This window comes from Nelumbo nucifera, chromosome 1 (assembly GCF_055504915.1).
Source record: "Nelumbo nucifera cultivar China Antique chromosome 1, China Antique-T2T, whole genome shotgun sequence".
In the NCBI taxonomy this organism is placed as follows: Eukaryota; Viridiplantae; Streptophyta; class Magnoliopsida; order Proteales; family Nelumbonaceae; genus Nelumbo; species Nelumbo nucifera.
Genome location: NC_142649.1, coordinates 51,670,404 through 51,693,028, shown reverse-complemented (window position 1 = coordinate 51,693,028; position 22,625 = coordinate 51,670,404). Strand labels below are relative to the sequence as shown.

Below are 22,625 nucleotides of genomic sequence, written 5' to 3'. Positions count from 1 at the left end.
ACTTCGTCAAAACCAGCATGTGGGCACAAATTCATGACAGATTGCATTTTCTTGGTCTTTTACAAGCTAACAACCAAGCTGAGCATATCTCCAATTAATAACTAATTGCATTCAATCTCATCCAAAAACCCAATAGAAAAGATTTATGTTTCAATTGGTAATTTTTTGAGGAGTTAGAGTAATGTGTCCAACATTGATTTGTCAGAGAGGTGAATAAAGTTTTGGACAGGGCCATTATTGCTAAAAATTCATGATTGTTGGCAAACTGCAAACCTTTTCCTTCTGAACAATTAAATGACCAATGAAAATTAAGAAGCACCGGTGAGAAAATTGGACATACTGATTTGTACTCAAAAGGGAGCTAGAAAGTTAAAAATCTGCGCAGGGAGAGGAAGAGAGAGAGATTGCACGAATGAACCAAAATTCAAAGGGAAAATAAAAGAAAAAAACCACAATATTCAAGCATCTAACAAGTCCCTAAAAATCTGCCCAGGGAGAGAAAGAGAGAGATTGCACGAATGAACCAAAATTCAAAAGGAAAATAAAAAAGAAAAAAAACCATGATATTCAAGCATCTAACAAGTCCCTAAAACTATCTCAAACATCTATTAATTATTGCAAAATTCAACCAACAACAATTCTTTGTCTAATTAGGAAAAAAAAAAGCTAAAAAAGGTATTATAAAAGATTTATTAAATTTAGGCAAAGCACATCAATCTGAACCAACTCAGATTACAAAGAAAGAGAGTACTTGCCTATCAAAATAAAATTGAGAATCAAAAGCATTACCCGATAACCTGATTCCATCATCACCAACAAGAATAATAATCTCCTTAGCCAGGCTGGACTCAATATTTAGGGCCAATGGTTGGGCTGGGCTTGTACTTGGGCTTGAATATGTTCTTTTGCAGGGGCGGAGCTAGGAAATTTTCATGAGGGGGCCAAAACCTAAGGTGGAATTTAGGGGGCTGGGGGGAATAAATATGGATGGTTAAAAGGAGGGACACCCCACTGGGGTGGAGAGTGGGGGAGGGGAAATTTTCCAAAATTGACCATGCCCTCACCAACCATCCAATGATCGACATAATCTATACCCACTAACAATCCTTATTAGAACTGTAAACTCCTTGTAGTAAATTCAAAGAATCCAACATACTTAGATAAAGTAGGAATACAAAAATCTCGTTTAAATAGAAAACCCAAACCTACTCAAACAAACCAATGAACTTGGATCAATCCATACAGCACCTTGTAAACGGTCTCAAAGAATTCAAAGGAAATATTTGACCAAAACAATTTAACGTACAGGAACTGGGCTTAATAGAACTCTAATCACGATATTCTAAATTAAAAAACCCTTCATATTTTGAAAAATTAGGAAATCAACTCAACTCCTTTAAAAAACGAAACCAGTTCTACTCAAATCAAAATAAAGCCAACAAACAAGCATCAATCCAAACAATCCACCATTTAAACAACCTAAAACAAATCAAACCATTGAATCAAATCTCACATAAATGATTCTAGCCAAACCAGGTAGAACCAATTAAACATTTTCCAAAACTGACCAAGCCCTCAACAACCATCCAATGATCGATCAAATCGACCAAAACTAACAATCCTTATTAGAACTCTAAATTCCATGTAGTAAATTCAACGAATCCAACATACTTAGATAAAGTAGGAAAACAATCATCTCGTTTAAATAGGAAGTCCAGACCAACTCAAGCAAACCAATTAACTTGGATCAATCCAAATAATATCATGTCAACGATCTAAAAAAATGAATTCAAAACAAATATTTGACAAAAACAATTTAACGTACAGGAACCGGGTTTGAAACAACTCTAATCACGATATTCTAAATTGAAGAAACCCATCAAATTAAAAGAAAATTAAGAAATCAACTCAACTTCTTTAAAAAATGAAACCAGTCCTACTCATATCAAAACGAAGCCAAGAAACAAGGATCAATACAAACATTTGCACCGTTTAAATGACCTATAACAATTCAAAGCAGAAACCTGACATAATAAAATCAACCGATTAGAATCATGCTTATTTCAACTCTAAGTCACTATTATACCTTAAACAAACCCATCATATCTAGAAAAGATTGATCCAAGTTCATTGTTTTGTTTGAGTAGGTCTTGGTTTTCTATTTAAACGAGATTATTGTATTCCTACTTTATCTATGTATGTTGGATTCTTTGAATTTACTACAAGGAGTTTACAGTTCTAATAAGGATTGTTAGTGGGTATAGATTATGTCGATCATTGGATGGTTGGTGAGGGCTTGGTCAATTTTGGAAAATGTTTAATTGGTTCTACCTGCTTTGGCTAGAATCATTTATGTTGGATTTGATTCAATTGTTTGATGGGTTTGTTTAAGGTAGAATAGTGACTTTTAGAGTTGAAATAAGCATGATTCTCATCGGTTGATTTTACTATGTCAGGTTTCTGCTTTGATTTGTTTTAGGTTGCTTAAACGGTGCGATTGATTTTATTGATCCTTGTTTCTTGGCTTTGTTTTGATATAAGTAAGACTGGTTTCATTTTTTAAAGGAGTTAGTTGAACCAATTAGAAAACAAAACTGATTCTACCCAAAGCAGGTAGAAACAACAAAACATTTTCCGAATAGATGAAGTAGAAAACAATCATCTCGTTTAAATAGGAAGCCAAGACCTATTCAAACAAACCAATTAACTTGGATCAATCCAAATAATATCGTGTCAATGATCTAAAAGAATGAATTGAAAACAAATATTTGACATAAACAATTTAACGTACAGGAACAGGGTTTGAAACAACTCTAATCACGATATTCTAAATTGAAGAAACCCATCAAATTAAAATAAATTAGGAAATCAAGTAACTCCTTTAAAAAATGAAACCAGTCTTACTCATATCAAAACAAAGCCAATAAACAAGGATCAATAAAATCAATCGCACCGTTTAAACAACATAAAACAACTCAAAGCGGAAACCTGACTTAGTAAAATCAACCCATGAGAATCATGCATATTTCAACTCTAAAGTCACTATTCTACCTTAATAATCTTGTTTAAATAGAAAACTCAGACCTACTCAAACAAACCAATGAACTTGGATCAATCCATACAGTACCTTGTCAACAGTCTCAAAGAATTCAAAGGAAATATTTGACCTAAACAATTTAACCTACAGGAACTGGGCTTAATACAACTTTAATCACGATATTCTAATTTAAAAAAAAAAAACTCATCAAATTTTGAGAAATTAGGAAATCAACTCAACTCCTTTAAAAAACGAAACTAGTTCTACTAAAATCAAAACAAAGCCAAGAAAAAGGCATCAATCCAAACAATCCACCATTTAAACAACATAAAACAAATCAAACCATTGAATCAAATCCCACATAGATGATTGTAGCCAAACCAGGTAGAACCAATTAAACATTTTCCAAAACTGACCAATCCCTCACCAACCATCCAATGATCGACCAAATCTAGACCCATCAATCTTTATTAGAACTCTAGACTCCATGTAGAAAATTCAACGAATCCAACATACTTAGATATAGTTTAAATAGGAAGCCAAGACCTATTCAAACAAACCAATTAACTTGGATGAATCCAAATAATATCGTGTCAACGATCTAAAAGAATGAATTGAAAACAAATATTTGACATAAACAATTTAACGTCCAAGAACCGGGTTTGAAACAACTCTAATCACGATATTCTAAATTGAAGAAACCCATCAAATTAAAATAAATTAGAAAATCAAGTAACTCCTTTAAAAAATGAAACCAGTCTTACTCATATCAAAACAAAGCCAAGAAACAAGGATCAATAAAATCAATCGCACCGTTTAAACAACCTAAAACAACTCAAAGCAGAAACCTGACTTAGTAAAATCAACCCATGAGAATCATGCATATTTCAACTCTAAAGTCACTATTCTACCTTAAACTAACCCATCATATCTAGATAAGATAAATCCAACCACTCACACTTATAACAGAAGCCTGGTAAGAATTATCCACATTATTTAACAAATCCATTTTAAGTTATTGAGGCATTAACTAAAAAAGACCAACTACGCAAAGTGTAGCTGAAATCAACTTAAAACAACCCAAGATAATCCAAGCAAATGCAAACTATCAAGAAAAAGCCAAATTTAGACAACAAAGTTGAAAGCAGAAGAAGACAATTTTTGATGACACATTTTCAAACGAACCGATCCAGATACACGTGAAACCAACTCAACATAGATTAACTCATCTGGTAAACATCGACTATACCATAGGTTAATCAAACAATTGAATCAAATCCCCCATAAATGATTCTAGCCAAAGCAGGTAGAACCAATTAAACATTTTCCAAGATTGACCAAACCCTCACCAACCATCCAATGATCGACATAATCTATACCACTAACAATCTTTATTAGAACTCTAAATTCCATGTAGTAAATTCAACGAATCCAACATACTTAGATAAAGTAGGAAAACAATCATCTCGTTTAAATAGGAAGCCCAGACCTACTCAAAAAAACCAATTAACTTGGATCAATCCAAAAAATACCGTGTCAACGAGCTAAAAGAATGAATTCAAAGAAATATTTGACATAAACAGTTAAACGTACAGGAACCAAGTTTGAAACAACTCTAATCACGATATTATAAATTAAAGAAACCCATCAAATTAAAAAAAAAAAATAGGAAATCAACTCAACTCTTTTAAAAAATGAAACCATTCCTATTCAAATCAAAACAAAGCCCAGAAACAAGGATCAATAAAATCAATCGCACCGTTTAAACAACCTAAAACAACTCAAAGCAGAAACCTGACATAGTAAAATCAACCGATAAGAATCATGCTGATTTCAACTCTAAAGTCACTATTCTACCTTAAACAAACCCATCATATCTAGATAAGATAAATCCAACCACTCACACTTATAACAGAAAGCCTGGAAAAAAAGTTATCCATATTATTTAACAAATCCATTGTAAACTATCGAGGCATTAACTAAAAAAGAACAACTACGCAGTTCGGTGTCTACCTAGTTTGTATTTGTTTGACTATAGCAGTACGTTGAGCGCTGAAGCTATCTTGTAGTAGGTTGTTGCTTGGAGTATTGTCACTTTGCTGTCGACAATTTACTACCTTGGCACAACAGGTAGCTTAGCTTATCATCACAATTGCGAGTCATAATCAAGTTATTTTCATCGCATTTTGGGAATACTAGGTTTGTAATATTCCATTTCCCTTGGGTTTGCTAAGGGCTTTCTTTTACCGATATTCATGTGTAATTGTAGTGGTGAGGCTACGTATGGGGGTCTCCTTGAAGGACAAAGGAAGACCAGATGCAAGAGGTGGGATAAAGGCTAGGGCAAACGTGGATGATAAGATGATTTTATTGTTATGAGATGGACCCCTATTTATAGGGAGAGATCCCAAAGTCCTAAAAGCAAGGAGCCAAAAGCATTTGATTCCAACTAGGAAAGGGAATATTGGATTTGCTGTCAATTGTTTGGGTTTCACCACGTGTACTACGCGATATCCTTGGAATGAACTTTCCTTTTGTCTGAGGATTCTCATAATCCATATGTGTTACTTCCTTTCGTGATCCATTTAACCAATGTGGCACGAGTGACATCATCATTTAGTGGGTGCGCCTTTACTAGATCCATGGGGCATCTTGTTATGTGCATAATTTAAAGACGCACATGTAACTAATATTTATTCCCTGTCTACAGTGATTCTACATTTGTCATGACTCTGTAATGGTTTTGAATTCATCGCATCCCTGCATGTGCCTAAAGCTCATCGCAAATCTGTGTGTCTAAGGTTCTTCATAGATTTATGCATGTCTAAAGTTCATCGCAAATTTATGTGTGTCTAAAGTTCATCGTAGGTTTATGCTAGCCAAAGTTCATCACGACCCGTTTTGGGTACGGGTTTGTCGCAGTCATGCGATGAGTCATAAATTCATCGCAGATGTCCGATGAGTTGTGAACTCATCACAAACGTCCGTATGGTATTAATTTGGTACCCTCTGCACTCTGATGGTCTGAGCGATTGATAAGCATCTTTGCCCTCGATTCATCTTCAAATTTTGAGATGGAGAGGGATTAGTATGCATTGTGGCACATTGATCTTTGTGTGTTAAGTCAGTGATCGTCCCTGTCTTGATTGGATCTTTCGCGACCAGTGAAAATTCATTTGGATCTGTTGTCAACCCCCTGTTTATTGACAAGTTGTGAACTAGTCAACAAGCTATCATACATTCGGCTTAGTAGTATCTTCAGATGGGAATTGAGGTGTTCTTTTTGGGCTAGCTTTTCGTTCATTCTGTGATTTAGCCCCCTTGTTTATTGATAATGTGTTTTTTGTTAGTAGGCAACTCTATGCTTAGTTTGTTAGTGAAATTCTCAGCACCCTGCCTATTGACAGGAAGTAAATTGTCAAAAAACAAATATGAAACGTTAGAGTATAGACATCCAGCCCCCTATCTTTGGCGAAGTAGTGCCCGTTGCGAATATACAATTTGAGTTGATTGTGTTCCATTTAGGTGGCTTTTCATATTCAATCACAATTGAAGTGATAGGGAAGATGTTATGCGCCTGTGACGTGGCGGTCATCATTAGGGCTTTTTCGTAACTATTCGTCTCCACATAAATGCACTGTGTTCGCGTGTGTGGCTCAAAGGGAGGATGTAACTTTTAAAGTGGTGGATGCCAACGCGACGCTACTTTTAAATTAATGCGCCAGTTTGTCCCGCCCGACTAGGGGTATGACTGGAATTTTATATAGTTTACTTTTCTATTAAGCATCAATGGGGAGATTTGTAATCATATCGTTTCGTCTTCCACGATGCCATTTAGCATTTCAGACACATGCGAGGTTTCTATAAAAGAGCGCTACGCCTTCAACTCTTCTTTTCTGCGTTCTCTATTATTCTCAATCAGTTTGCCCTCTTTGTTTCCATCTTTACCTCTATAACAATCGTTCTCAATCCATTTCCTCCATTACTCCCTCCCTATCTTTTTACCATGGCCCCTCGCAAAATGAAAACCGAATGTCCATTTCTTGAGTTCGTCAGAGTCGTGGATACAACAAAAATACAGTCCACAGTGCCAGTCCCCTAGCCAAACTTGTTTATGTGTCTCAGGCGGACGTGTGAAGAAAATGGCTCCTCTCGTCCGCGTAGGAGGGAGCTTAGGAAAGTTGATTTAGTAATAATTTATATCTTTGATGCATTTGTTTTACTACTATTGCAATTACCATGGATTATATTGATCTATTTATAGTCGTTTGTGTTGAAGTGAGTAGAATCGATGGTGTTTAGCCTGATGCAAAGACCCCATAAGTCTCATCTGAAAGTGTTGTGGGTGAAAAGGTATGGATAATATGGGAATTTGTATGGTTTTCTTATTACGATTATCTCATTGTACTAATCATTTGTGGTTTATCTCATTGTAGATGATTTTCGATGTGAATCCTTCTACGGTGCCAATTTCGCCCATTATCAAGCGGCTGGTGTGTGAGTTGCAATCCTCGATGTCGCTGTTAACAACGTTGCGCCTATCTCTAACGCACGAGAAGGGGTAGAGACCCTTGTAGGTCTACAAAATCAGCCCCCTAGCGAGCTCGTGGGCCAAACAAAGTTTATTGAAAAGGGTCTTCTAGCGATTGGGACACATGAAGAGCCGATTTTTGGATTAGGGCAGTCTACCAAGGAGGGGCAGGAACGAACTGTAATGGAAATGCTGTCTAAGCCTGCACACAAAGCAATGACAACAGTCACTAGTCATGATGAAGAAGCTGCGCCTACCGCTCCTGCCAAGGCTGATATCATTGGAGCTGCACCTGTAGAGGACATGGGGACTCAGCCTGAAGTTGAATCTGTGAGCTCAGACATAGCATCGCCACCCAAGGTTCTGTCGCATGACGAGGAACTCACATTAGTGCGGCAAGAGCTTAGGGAGTATTGTGAGAAGCATGAGGTCGCTCATCTCGGTTATTCCGTCGTGGACCCAAACGGTGGATTGTTTGGATTGATGCTTGTTTCTTGGCTTTGTTTTGATTTGAGTAGAACTTGTTTCGTTTTTTAAAAGAGTTGAGTTGATTTCCTAATTCCCCTAAATATGATGGGTTTTTTTTAATTTAGAATGTCGTGATTAGAGTTGTATTAAGCCCAGTTCCTGTAGGTTAAATTGTTTAGGTCAAATATTTATTTTGAATTCTTTGAGACCGTTGACAAGGTGCTGTATGGATTGATCCAAGTTCATTGGTTTGTTTGAATAGGTCTGGGTTTGCTATTTAAACGAGATTATTGTATTCATACTTTATCTATGTATGTTGGATTCTTTGAATTTACTACAAGGATACAGTTCTAATAAGGATTGTTAGTGGGTATAGATTATGTCGATCATTGGATGGTTGGTGAGGACTTGGTCAATTTTGGAAAATGTTTAATTGGTTCTACCTGCTTTGGCTAGAATCATTTATGTGGGATTTGATTCAATTGTTTGATTAACCTAAGGTATAGTCGATGTTTACCAGATGAGTTAATCTTTGTTGAGTTGGTTTCACGTGTATCTGGATCGGTTCTTTTGAAAATGTGTCATCAAAAATTGCATGTTTCTACTTTCAACTTTGTTGTCTTTAATTTGGCTTTTTCTTGATAGGTTGCATTTGCTTGGATTATCTTGGGTTGTTTTAAGTTGATTTCAGCTACGCTTTGCGTAGTTGGTCTTTTTTAGTTAATGCCTTGATAGTTTAAAATGGATTTGTTAAATAATGTGGATAATTCTTATCACGTTTCTGTTATAAGTGTGAGTGGTTGGATAAATCTTGTCTAGATATGATGATGGTTTGTTTAAAGTAGAATAGTGACTTTAGAGTTGAAATAAGCATGATTCTTATCGGTTAATTTTACCATGTCAGGTTTCTGCTTTGAGTTGTTTTATGTTGTTTAAACGGTGCGATTGTTTGTATTGATCCTTGTTTCTTGCCTTTGTTTTGATATGAGTTGGATTAGTTTCATTTTTTAAAGGAGTTGAGTTGATTTCCTAATTTCTTTTAATTTGATGGGTTTTTTTAATTTAGAATATCGTGATTAGAGTTGTTTTATGCCCTGTTCCAGTACGTTAAATTGTTTATGTCCAATATTTTCTTTGAATTCTTTTAGATCGTTGACAAGGTATAAGTTGGATTGAGAGAGAGAGCGAGATGAGAGAGAGAATCTATTTATAAAGTAAATAATTTAGTAAATTCAATAAATACTTTTTTTAACTTAAAAGAATAACAATATAAATAATTCGATGACAAAATGAGAGAGAAACAAAGAATTTCCTCACCGTGCTTTGGGCTCTATATGAATGTCGGGCTCATGCTCAAGATCTAGGCCCGAAGTTCGATCCGGACTCAAACTTGGGAATAAATATGTTATATTGATATAAACGCAAATCACAATCCTAGCCCGACCAATTTATAATTGTAATCCCAAATGAGACCTAACCTATTGAGAGCCCTAAATATTTGGCTCAAGGAGGGAGATTGAAATATCTTCATAGTTAAATAAATTATTAATTACATGAATAATTTTGTAAGTTCAATAAATATAAATATATGGATAATACCTTACTTAATTTTGTAAGATAAACAAATCAAAAATTGAATTTAATAAAATAACTAAATATTCATTTATTATTGGTTTAGTAAAATAAATAATTAAATAAAATTTCATTAATTATTGGGACGGGACAGATACATGCTTCCACACTAGACCTAACTCGTTGATAACCAAAAAAATAACGATCAAGCGAGAGCAAAATAAATTATTAATTAATTTATTAAATTAAATAATAAAATCTATATATAACGACTCAATTCATTTAGTAAAATAATAAATAAATATCCAATCAATCTAAAACCTAGCCCGACCCATTGATAACCCAAAATATTAAACTTGGGGAGGGAGAGATATAGTGAAATAATTTGTTGATAAAATTAAATCGTTTAGAAAATTAAATAAATAAATTTTTTAAATTACTAAATTAAATATATAAATTAACTAGTGAGGAAATGAGAGAGTACTAAAGAATAACAATTTCCTCGCTGGGCTCGACCCAAAAGATAGACCTGATGCTTGAGTTGGGCTTCAATATATTCTATTGATATAAAGACAAAGCCCTTCCCGAACATGCCACCACCTGTGAATAGGTTTAATCCCAACTCAGACCCTAACCTGTTCATAAATTATTAATTAATGGAATAAATTAGTAAATTAAATAAATAGAAATCTAGGGATAATAATTTACATAATTTTGTAAAATATATAAATGAATAATTTAATTTAATAAAATAAATAAAATATCCAAGCTACGTAGAACAAACCCCACCCATTGACAACCTTTAAATGTAGGACACAGAGGGGTAATAAAGAGTGGGAAATGAATAATTTGGTTTCAATTGAATAAAATAAACAAAAATTGAATTTTGTAAAATAACTAAATATTCATTTATTATTGGTGTCGGGTTCAATTGAATAAATAAGAGCTTATAAATAATAGTGTATCTAATGTATTTAAATATATAAATGAATAATTTGGTTTAGTAAAATAAATAATTAAATAAAATTTCATTAATTATTGGGACTAGACAGATACATGCTTCCACGCTAGACCTAACTCGTTGATAACCAAAAAAATAACGATCAAGAGAGAGCAAAATAAATTAACAAAACTAAAAAATCAAATCTATATATAACGACTCAATTCATTTAGTAAAATAATAAATAAATATTCAATCGATCTAAAACCTAGCCCGACCCATTGATAACCCAAAATATTAGACTTGGGGAGGGAGAGATATAGTGAAGTAATTTGTTGATAAAATTAAATCGTTAGGAAAATTAAATAAATAAAATTTTTAACATACTAAATTAAATATATAAATTAACTGGTGAGAAAATGAGAGTACTAAAGAAAAAAATTTCCTCGCTGGGCTCGACTCAAGAGATAGACCTGATGCTTGGGTTGGGCTTGAATTTGGGCTTCAATATATTCTATTGATATAAAGACAAAGCCCTTCCCAAACATGCCACCACCTGTAAATAGGTATAATCCCAACTCAGACCCTAACCTGTTCATACATTATTAATTAATGGAATAAATTAGTAAATTAAATAAATGTAAATCTATGGATATTAATTTACATTGTTTTGTAAAATATATAAATGAATAATTTAATTTAATAAAATAAATAAAAAATCCAAGCTACGTAGAACAAACCCCACCCATTAACAACCTTTAAATTTAGGACACAGAGCGGTACTAAAGAGAGGGAAATAATTAAATAATCCGGCACGCTCTAAATCTCAGCTTGATGGTTGGCCTCGGCTTAGACTTGGGCTTTAATAAGTTATGTTGATATAAAGGAAAAGCCCAAATTAATGTGGCCCGACCAACCGATACATATCCTATTGATAACCCTAAATATTAGGCTCAGGTTTGGGGAAGAGAGAGAGAGAAAGAGAGAAATAACTTATTAGTTAAATGAATTATTAAGTACTTGAATAGTTTAATAAATTAAATAAATAGGAATCTATGCTTAACAATTTACTTAATTTTGTACAAAAATTATTGATTAATTTGTTTTCGTAAAATAAATTAATAAAATTTCATTTATTATTGGGACAGGACAGGTACATCCTATCACACACCTGACCAAGCATACTGATTGCCCTAAAAATAGGGTTCGAGATGAGAGAAAAATAATTTGTTACGAAAACAATTCATTAATTAAAAATTTAGTAAATTAAGTAAATAGAAATCTATGGATAAGAATTTACTTAATTCTTAAAAATAGATAAATCAATAATTAACTTTAGCAAAAAATAAATAAATATTCACTTGTGATTGGTGCAAGACTGGTCCAAGCTATCGAAATCCAAACCCGCACCATTGACAACCGTAAATATTGGTCACGGATAGAATTAAATAAAAAAATTATGGAGAATAATTTATTTAATCTATTAAAACAAATAATAAATAATTTAATTTAGTAAAATAAGTAAATAAAATTTCAGTTATTATTGGGACAAGACATGTATAGCCAATCCAACACAAGATCTAATCCATTGATAGTCTTAAAAAGGGAGAGATAAAGAGAAATACGTTGTTCATAAATTAAATCATTAATTAGTTTAATAATTTAGTTAAGTAAATAAATAAAATCTATGGATAATAATTTACAAACTTTTGGTAAAATAAATAACTATCCAAGCTATCTAGATCTAAACCCAATCCATTGACAACCCTAAATATGTAACTCGCAAAGAGAGAGAGCGAGATGAGAGAGGATCTATTTATAAAGTAAATAATTTAGTAAACTCAATAAATAATTTTTTTAACTTAAAAGAATAACAATATAAATAATTCGATGACAAAATGAGAGAGAAACAAAGAATTTCCTCACCATGCTTTGGGCTCTATATGAATGTCGGGATCATGCTCAAGACCTAAGCCCGAAGTTCGATCCAAACTCAGACTTGGGCATAAATATGTTATATTGATATAAACAAAAAACACAATCCAATCCTAGCCCGACCAATTTATAATTTTAGTCCCAAATGAGACCTAACCTATTGAGAGCCCTAAATATTTGGCTCCGGGATAGAGATTGAAATAACTTCATAGTTAAATAAATTATTAATTACATTAATAATTTGCTAAGTTCAATAAATATAAATATATGGATAATACCTTACTTAATTTTGTAAAATAACCAAATCAAAAATTGAATTTAACAAAATAACTAAATATTCATTTATTATTGGTGTCGGGTTGAATTGAATAAATAAGAGTTTATACATAATAGTGTATCTAATGTATATATAAATGAAAAATTTGGTTTAGTAAAATAAATAATTAAATAAAATTTCATTAATTATTGGGATGGGACAGATACATGCTTCCGCACTAGACCTAACTCGTTGATAACCAAAAAACTAACGATCAAGAGAGAGAAAAATAAATTATTAATTTATTTATTAAACTAAATAATAAAATCTATATATAACGACTCAATTCATTTAGTAAATTAATAAATAAATATCCAATCGATCTAAAACCTAGCCCGACCCATTGATAACCCAAAATATTAGACTTGGGGAGGGAGAGATATAGTGAAATAATTTGTTGATAAAATTAAATCGTTTAGAAAATAAAATAAATAAAATTTTTAACTTACTAAATTAAATATATAAATTAACTAGTGAGGAAATGAGAGAGTACTAAAGAATAACAATTTCCTCGCTAGGCTCGACTGAAGAGATAGACCTGATGGTTGGGTTGGGCTTGAAGTTGGGCTTCAATATATTCTATTGATATAAAGACAAAGCCCTTCCCGAACATGCCACTACGTGTGAATAGGTTTAATCCCAACTCAGACCCTAACTTGTTCATAAATTATTAATTAATGGAATAAATTAATAAATTAAATAAATAGAAATCTATGGATAATAATTTACATAATTTTGTAAAATATATAAATGAATAATTTAATTTAATAAAATAAATAAAATATCCAAGCTACGTAGAACAAACCCCACCCATTGACAACCTTTAAATGTAGGACACAGAGCGGTAATAAAGAGAGGGAAATAATTAAATAATCTGACACGCTCTAAATCTCAGCTTGATGGTTGGCCTAGGCTTAGACTTGGGCTTTAATAAGTTATGTTGATATAAAGGAATAGCCCAAATTAATGTGGCCCGACCAACCGATACATATCCTATTGATAACCTTAAATATTAGGCTCAGGTTGGGGGGAGAGAGAGAGAGAAAGAGAGAAATAACTTATTAGTTAAATGAATTATTAAGTACTTGAATAGTTTAATAAATTAAATAAATAGGAATCTATGCTTAACAATTTACTTAATTTTGTACAAAAATTATTGATTAATTTGTTTTAGCAAATTAAATTAATAAAATTTCATTTATTATTGGGACAGGACAGGTACATCCTATCACACACCTGACCAAACATACTGATTGCCCTAAAAATAAGGTTCGAGATGAGAGAAAAATAATTTGTTACGAAAATAATTCATTAATTAAAATTTTAGTAAATTAAGTAACTAGAAATCTATGGATAAGAATTTACTTAATTCTTAAAAATAGATAAATCAATAATTAACTTTAGCAAAAAATAAATAAATATTCACTTGTGATTGGTGCAAGACTGGTCCAAGCTATCGAAATCCAAGCCCGCACCATTGACAACCGTAAATATTGGTCACGGATAGAAATAAATAAAAAAAATTATGGAGAACAATTTATTTAATCTATTAAAACTAATAATAAATAATTTAATTTAGTAAAATAAGTAAATAAAATTTCAGTTATTATTGGGACAAGACATGTATAGCCTATCCAACACAAGATCTAATCCATTGATAGTCTTAAAAAGGGAGAGATAAAGAGAAATACTTTGTTCATAAATTAAATCATTAATTAGCTTAATAATTTAGTTAAGTAAATAAATAAAATCTATGGATAATAATTTATAAACTTTTGGTAAAATAAATAACTATCCAAGCTATCTAGATCTAAACCCAATACATGGACAACCCTAAATATGTAACTCGCAAAGAGAGAGAGCAAGATGAGAGAGAGAATCTATTTATAAAGTAAATAATTTAGTAAATTCAATAAATAATTTTTTTAACTTAAAAGAATAACAATATAAATAATTCGATGACAAAATGAGAGAGAAACAAAGAATTTCCTCACCGAGCTTTGGGCTCTATATGAATGTCGGGCTCATGCTCAAGATCTAAGCCCGAAGTTCGATCCGGACTCAGACTTGGGCATAAATATGTTATATTGATATAAACGCAAAACACAATCCAATCCTAGCCCGACCAATTTATAATTTTAATCCCAAATGAGACCTAACCTATTGAGAGCCCTAAATATTTGGCTCAAGGAGAGAGATTGAAATAACTTCATAGTTAAATATAATTACATGAATAATTTGGTAAGTTCAATAAATATAAATATATGGATAATACCTTACTTAATTTTGTAAAATAAACAAATCAAAAATTGAATTTAATAAAATAACTAAATATTCATTTATTATTGGTGTCGGGTTGAATTGAATAAATAAGAGCTTGGCCAACTCCGCCCACAAGTCAATGCTATCCGTGGTGAGGTTAACGAACCAGGTGTATGCCCTGTCAAGGACTTAGAGAACTCTCTGACTTTCAAGTATTCGTCGAAAGCAAAGAACCCAAGGACATCCTCAAATTTGTTCACATGCTTTGGTGGGCTTCCTTTATGCCTGTCATACTGTGGCCACTGTTGGGGAGGGACATAACCAACAGGATATAAGGTTTATAGAGGATCCTGTTAGAGTAGGGCTTTTGTAGGACAAGTGAGGACTGGGCTCGGCTTTGACTCTTCGCCACCAGTCCTTGGACATACTCTTTTAATTCATCGCGACTAAGTAGTGACTCTGTTACTGGGTCAATCTGAAGAGCGACCCGGGACTGTCTGATGGTGGGTTGATTGGTCTGTATGGGTACACGGTTAACTCTGGTGGGTTGCTCAACACGGCGGGGTTTAAATTGGTGGAATGGTGGCTGGTGGGGACAGATGCAGGAGGAGTGGCTAGGGTGAAAGGGGACTGTCCAGTTCTGGCCATTTGCTGGAGGAGAAGTTGCAGAGTGGCCCTCATCTCTTGTTGCATCTTCTGCTCTAAGTGATCAAAATGGGTCTCAAACTCGTAGACCTTGTTTGAGAGTATTTCGACGTCAACCTATTTGGTTGACTGCACACCATACTGGTCCTTAACTTTTGGGTTAACATTCTCCTTAGTGTTGTCATGCTCTTCAGGGATGGGAGAGAGGTTAATCCTATAAGCAACCATCTTCAGTGATTAAAGAACTAACCAAAGATTCTAATGTAAGTGTGGTGGTGAGGCTACGTACGAGGGTCTCCTTGAAGGACAAAGGAAGACTAGGTGCAGGAGGTAGGCAAAAGGCTATGGTAAATAAAAATGATAAGATGATGATTTTGTTATGAAATGGACTCCTATTTATCGGGAGAAATCCCGAGGTCCCGAAAGGAAGAAGCCAAAAGCATTTGATTCCCACTAGGAAAGGGAATATTGGATTTGTTGCCAGTTTGTCAGGGAACACTACTAGGGTTTCACTACGTGTTTCACAAGATATCTCAAGGATGAACTTTTCTTTCGTTCGAGGATTCTCATAATCTGCGTGTGCTACTTCATTTTGTGACCCTTTTAACCAATGTGGTGTGAATGACATCATTATTTACCTGGCCCGCCCTTATTAGGCCCACAGAGCGTCCCATCACACACGTGTTTCTAGCATTTGTTCCTAGTTCACAGTAGTTATGTGCTTATCGTGGTTCTGTAATAACTTTGAAGCTCATCATAGATCTGCATGTGTGCAAAGCTCATCACAAGTCTGTGTTCGCTTATGCGGGCCAAAGACCATCACGACCCATTTCAGGTATGATTTTATCGCAATCATGCGATGAGTTCATAACTCATCGCAAATGTGTGATGAGTTATTGACTCATCACAGGAATCTATGTGGTATTAATTCGACACCCTTTGTGCTCTATTGGTCTGAGTGACCACTATGTACCTATAGACATTGCTGTGCTTTTGTCACTTCCAGTTGGTAGGAAGGTGTCTGCCCATCATTTGTAGTTTACGGAGTTCGTCCCTGCCAACCCGTCTAATCTTTGTGCGGACTTGATGAAGGAAGTCCAAGATTTCAAATCTTAGGTGGACGAATCGACTGCCCGTGGGAAGATGCCAATAGCCAAGGTGGCATTATGGTCTGAAGGGGAGACAACTTGTGTCACCTTGCAGCTTTTGTTCTCTATGTGACATTTTGTTTTTTGTTCCCAAGTACCCCGAATTATGGCTTACGCATAGTGCTGATTCCCCTTATTGTTATTGTTGCTGGCAATCATCAACTATCGTTGGATTCCATGTTTTTGGGTTATCTATTTTACCAGATGGATGACATTGTCCATCAGATGATGGATCCTAGCTACAAGCAGCGCCGAAACTATGTTTTTGCCCCCTTTTTGTTCATGTTCTCCTGCGAGCGTCTACAACTAAGTGTTACTCCTCGCCGTTTGTCCCCAATGACTGTTGCCATCGCTACTCTAGAGGGGGGTCTTGTACGAGGAGTCCGCAATTCAATGCCATTCTACATTGGTGTCAATGTTCTTGAGGGCGACGACCAACAATGCATTGTGGAAGCTGATAGCCCTCTTGCCCTTGTGGCTCATCTTGTGCTATGTATGGCCTGGTGTCGTTGTGTATCTTGATCGAGCCGGTGAGGCGGCAGCTTACTGTCCTGACCAGCTTCTCTGATAGTTCGGATATGATGGTATGGGCTCACAGTTTCTGAGATATTTTGGTGAGGATGTGTTTTGGAGACGTCGGAATGTGCTGGCGTTTCCAAATGCCCGATTCCCTATCGCAGGTTTCGAGAGGGTCAAACAGTGCGAGTCCTTGCACTTAACATATATGTGCTCATTGTTCGGTGGGATGTAGAAGTTTATGGCTGCAAATACCCATCCCCGTCACGTCATGGCTCTTCCTCCAATCGGGTCATGCAGCGGAGCAGAGGCGAGAAGAGGTCCCTTCCCAGCTAGGTTCTTCACCGGTGATAGCAGAGGAGCGCAAGTTTATGGGCATTGTTTGGCAAGGTAAGAGTCTTGCCATCGAGGAGGGTGAAGGCAGCTGACCCCTTGCATCTAAGAAGTTTAGGACGACAAGGGTGCCTCGCTTTTTCTGGCTGTCAATACCAGGGGAGGTTCGTGAAACCAGGTCCGACTTGTATCATCTTAGGCTGAGGAGCACCAATTTAGGGGTTCTCCATGGGACCACCTTGAGGAGGTTGTACAAGATCCTGTAGCCCCAGCTTCTGAGTCAAGGGAAGTAGTTAATGCAGAATCGGTGCAGTCTGCAATGCAAGTTCCTCCTGGAAAAGTTGTTTTTGTTCCTATCGCCAGTGGGTGGGTAAAGAAGCTTGCTCCCCGTCCTCGTAGGAGGGATTCTGAGAGGGTTGGTTTGGTAAGTTTATACAATTTTTGCGATGTGTTTAGGTTACTATTTCTTTTACTGTGTGTGCTAACTTGTACTATTTTTACAGTCCATTGTACTGAAGCGGGTGGAGGTCAGTGAGACTCACCTCGAGGTTTAAATTCCACAAGTCCCGCCTGAGGGCATTGTGGGTGAAAAAGATATGTGTCATTTAGATATTTATTTGATGTTCCATTGTTCTTTATTTCCTTACACTAATTGCATCTTGTTTGTTCTATCGCAGGGAGTTCTCAATGTCAACATTTCTGATGTGGTAGTTTCGCCTGTTATTAGGTGTTTGGTGCAAGAGTTGAAGTCTCTTCAACTCCCTCTTGAAGGGCAAGAAGCAACTGAGGAGCATCCCATTGGCTTGGGAGATGCCAAGGCCGATGAGAAGGGGAATGTTGGTGACTCTGCATTGGTTGCTCCTGTGCGAGAAGAAGAAACTCCTATGGGCTTGCAGGAGCAGCCCCCCAGTAGTCCGGTGGGTCATACTGAGGGTATCCAAGGGGATCAACCAACAGTTAAAATGCCAAGACATCACTTTGGGAGTCCAATGGATGTGAATCATCGACCCAGGAGCCAGACATTGTTTCAGGGCAGCCCACTAAGGAATAGCAAGAGTAGAAACCTATTGTTGTTTTTCCTGAGCAGGTGTGTAAGGCTACAGTGTCAGAATCTCATCATGAAGAGGAACCTGTAACCACTAGCCATGTGGAGATTGGAGTTTGTGGAGATGTATTAGTAGTGCTTCCCTAACATTCTAAGGCTTTGGCGGTTTAACCTGTAAACTTGGAGACTCAGTCTAAAAGCGAACTTATGGATGTTGAGATATCATTGCCGCCCGAGGCTCTATCACATGACGAAAAACTTGCATTGGTGCGCTAGGAGCTTCAAGAATACTAAAAAAAGCATGATGTCGTGCCTCTTGGCTACTACGTCGTAGATCTAGTCTCTATTCAATGTCTTCGCAAACACGAGAAGTACTTTTTTTCAAGCTTTGTAGCGAAGACCGCGACTCTAATCATTCAGAAAGGTTGGCTACCATCTGGTGACATCCCTCCGGTGGTTATAGTGGAGCAAAAGGAGCTTTTAGAGAATGAAATGCAAAGGCAAAGTTTGGCGAAGATCGCCCGTATGAGGAGCAAGTGGTATGTTGATTGGGATGTATATGTAACATTATATCATGTAAAAAAACATTGAGATTTTTTAATGAAAGAGAATTTGGTTTTATTCTTGTGTGATTTGATTTCTCCTTAAATTTTTGCTAATTGTGGCCCCTTTTGGTTTTTATAACGCATGAGGCAAGAGCAGCAGTGTTAATGGGTCTATTAGGCTGAATGCAACACCAGTAGACCCTTTTGGGCAGAGCGTGATGCCAGTAGGCCATTTGGGCTATGTGTATGCTTAGAGGATTTGGGCTCCTATTTAGTGATGATGAGGCCCATGGATTCGCTTTGTGTGTCTCCTTGGATTTTTCAGTTTCTGAGGCAGCTTGTTGAGGAGGATGGCTGAGCATTCTTCATTTAGTGCAACTGTAGCCATGTCTCCCAATTTCCTTTTGTTCACCAAGATTTCCTTAAGGAACTTTGCATAGTGCGGCATCTGGGCTAAGGCATCTACAAACGGAATGTTAATATATAAACTCTTGAAAATTTCAAGAAACTTACCGAATTCCTTTTCCATTTTGTGTCGCTTAAGCTTATTGGGAAATGGTACTTGTGGCAGTTGACTTGTCTCTTTCCTGGAATTAGACTGCTCTTCCTCCTTCTTTTCGGGTTCTCGGGTCGTGCCCATCTTACCTTCTTCCTTTGCTGTCTTCTCCACCTCTTATAGCTCCTTACTGCTCCTCAAGGTAATGGCTTGCACCTGTTCTCTTGGATTTGCTTCTGTGTTGCTGGGTAAGGTGCCTTGGACTCTAAAGGATATCATCTGTGCCAACTGCCCCACTTGAGTTTCTAAGTTCTTGATCGATGCCTCTTGGTTCTGAAATCTCGTTTCCGCACTTGATATGAACTTGGTCATCAGCTCCTCTAGATTAGATTTCTTTTCTAGCTGAGCAAAGTTTTGAGGGAGGGGCTTCACCGCATTTTCATTTGACCAAGACAGATTGGGGTGGTTCCTCCATCCGGGGTTAAATGTACGAGGGTAATGATTACCTTGATGCCTTTGAAGATTCCCTACGAAATGTACTTACTTGCTCAGGGGACTGCACGAACTGATTTCCAACTTGGCATCCGGTGCTGATATGACCTCCCCCACACCATTCACAGGCTACGGTTTGAACATGCATGACTGCCAACTGCATTTCATCTATCTTCTTGCTGAGGGCGCCGATTTGTATAGATAGTGCTGTATAGGTGTCTACATTGTGAAGGCCGGGTTGTCTCCTAACTTGGGCTCTCTTGGAATGCCACTAATAATTATTTGCAGCCATTTCCTCAATGAGTGCATTGGCAACTTCAGGGTTCTTGTTCTTAATGGATCCCTCAGCTGCAGCATCCATAATAGTCTTATTGCTTCGGTCAAACCATTGTAAAATGTCTGAACTTGGAGCCAAACGGGAAGTCCATGAAGAGGGACCTTCCTCAGTAATTCCTTGTAGCGCTCCCATGATTCATATAATGATTCCCCGTCCTATTGAGAGAAGGTGGTGATATCATTCCGCATCTTTACAGCCTTGGACAGAGGGAAATACTTGGATAGGAAGCAACTGGCCATTTCATCCCATGTAGAGACCAAAATAATCTGAGAACGGAAATAATCTGAGCCTCACTGCATCATCACTAACTCCATTGTGCTTGAATGTGTCGCATATCTCCAAGAAGTTGGCAATGTGAGTGTTTGGATCTTCATTAGCCAAGCCGCAGAACTGAACTATGTTCTGGATCATCTGAATAATTGCTGGTTTGATCTCAAAGTTGTTAGCAGCTATTGCTGGTCTCACAATGCTCGAGGCTGCCCCGGTGAGGGTTGGCATGGCATAGTCCATCATGGTCCTTTGCTCGGCCGTTTCTGTACTTTCAGCTTTCCCTTTCTTAGAAGCTCTAAGGCGGCGGCGGAGAGTTCGTTCAATCTCTGGATCATAGATGATGCTCTCCTTTTCACTTTTGTGTGTCATATATTGTACAAGTCAAAGTCGAAAAGATACTAATACACACATATCATAAACATATTATACAAAATCAGATTAACAACAGTAGATGGTTCATAATATTGTTGTGATAATCCCCGACAACGGTGCCAAAAACTTGATGCGTTTAGAAGACACTAGCAAATGCACTAACCGATCAAGTAATATACTGATGAGTAGAGTATCCTTCCCACAAGGATTAATCCAACAACTACTAGTACCGAATCAGCCATTTGTTATCTGACCATCCAAAAGGTTTAACAGAAATAAACTTAACTCCTAATTAGCAAATTACCTTAAGTATTCAAGGATCAAACCGTCTTAAGTAATGAGAGGAAGTGCTTCATGCAAATACTAGCAGAACAGGTTCAGCAGTTACACCATTAAGCTATCCAACCGAAGTTGAATTCAGTCATGGGTTGGCTAATTCCTCATTGTATGAGCAGCCTCTTTCGAGCACAGCCCACTCTATCTATGCACAACAACACTTATATTTCTATCAAGAATTTAATTGCCATAGATGCATTAAGAACAAAGAATTTGAAGGAAATCAATTCTTGTTGAATGAATGCCAAACGAATCATGCATATTATCTCTAAGATACATTCAATCCATTTTCATGATTAGTTGATCTGATTACCTAAACCCTTTCTCAAGCAATTCAAGTAATCCAAGAAATAAGAATAATTCGGCCAAAACTACTCTTATAATCGAAAACCCTAATCAAGAAATCCCAAGACTGAATCACTATCAATCGGATCAGCTAAAAATATTAATTACAAATTTGAATTAACATCCATCATGGTTCGCATAATAGAAAGAAAGAAAGACTCAACAAAGAAAAACCATTAAACCCTAATTGAATCTAGGTTACCAAATTCGTAGAATCAAAGAAGAAGACAACTTAGGATTTCCGCATCAATCTTCGATCTCCTCTCCAATTCGCATTCAGCAGCCTTGTGATCCTTCTCCAAGCACTTTTCTGAAGGGATGAGAGATCCATCCCATGGACGCCCAAATCCTGTGGAATAAGGGGGTGAATTTCAAAAAAAAAAAATTTTTTTCTCTCCCTTCAACTAGGAATCGCATTCCCAATTTAGAAAATCATATTTTCATGGATCATTCTTGAACCATGAATCAAACCAGATCTGAACCAAAAGGAGTAGGAGGGAGGACGTACCTGATACGGAGAAATAGTATCTCCCAATGGAAGTGTTCACGCCCAAGGAAGGATCCAAAATCTGCTCCCACTGAAAATGGCGCAGTGCAGGATGGAGCCGAATCAGCAATGTTCTTCCAAAAGAACTTGACCCTTCGCAAGAATCAACTTGATGGGTTGTGTGTACAGCTCCAAAC

At 36.2% G+C, this 22,625-nt stretch overlaps 1 non-coding gene across 1 annotated transcript; it reads left to right on the top strand.

Moving 5' to 3' along the window:
• The first annotated feature begins 20,701 nt into the window (after positions 1 to 20,701).
• On the top strand, positions 20,702 to 20,808 carry LOC148803260 (small nucleolar RNA R71). Its single transcript, XR_016081691.1, has one exon. It is a non-coding gene; the product is annotated as a small nucleolar RNA R71 (small nucleolar RNA).
• Positions 20,809 to 22,625: the final 1,817 nt, after the last annotated feature.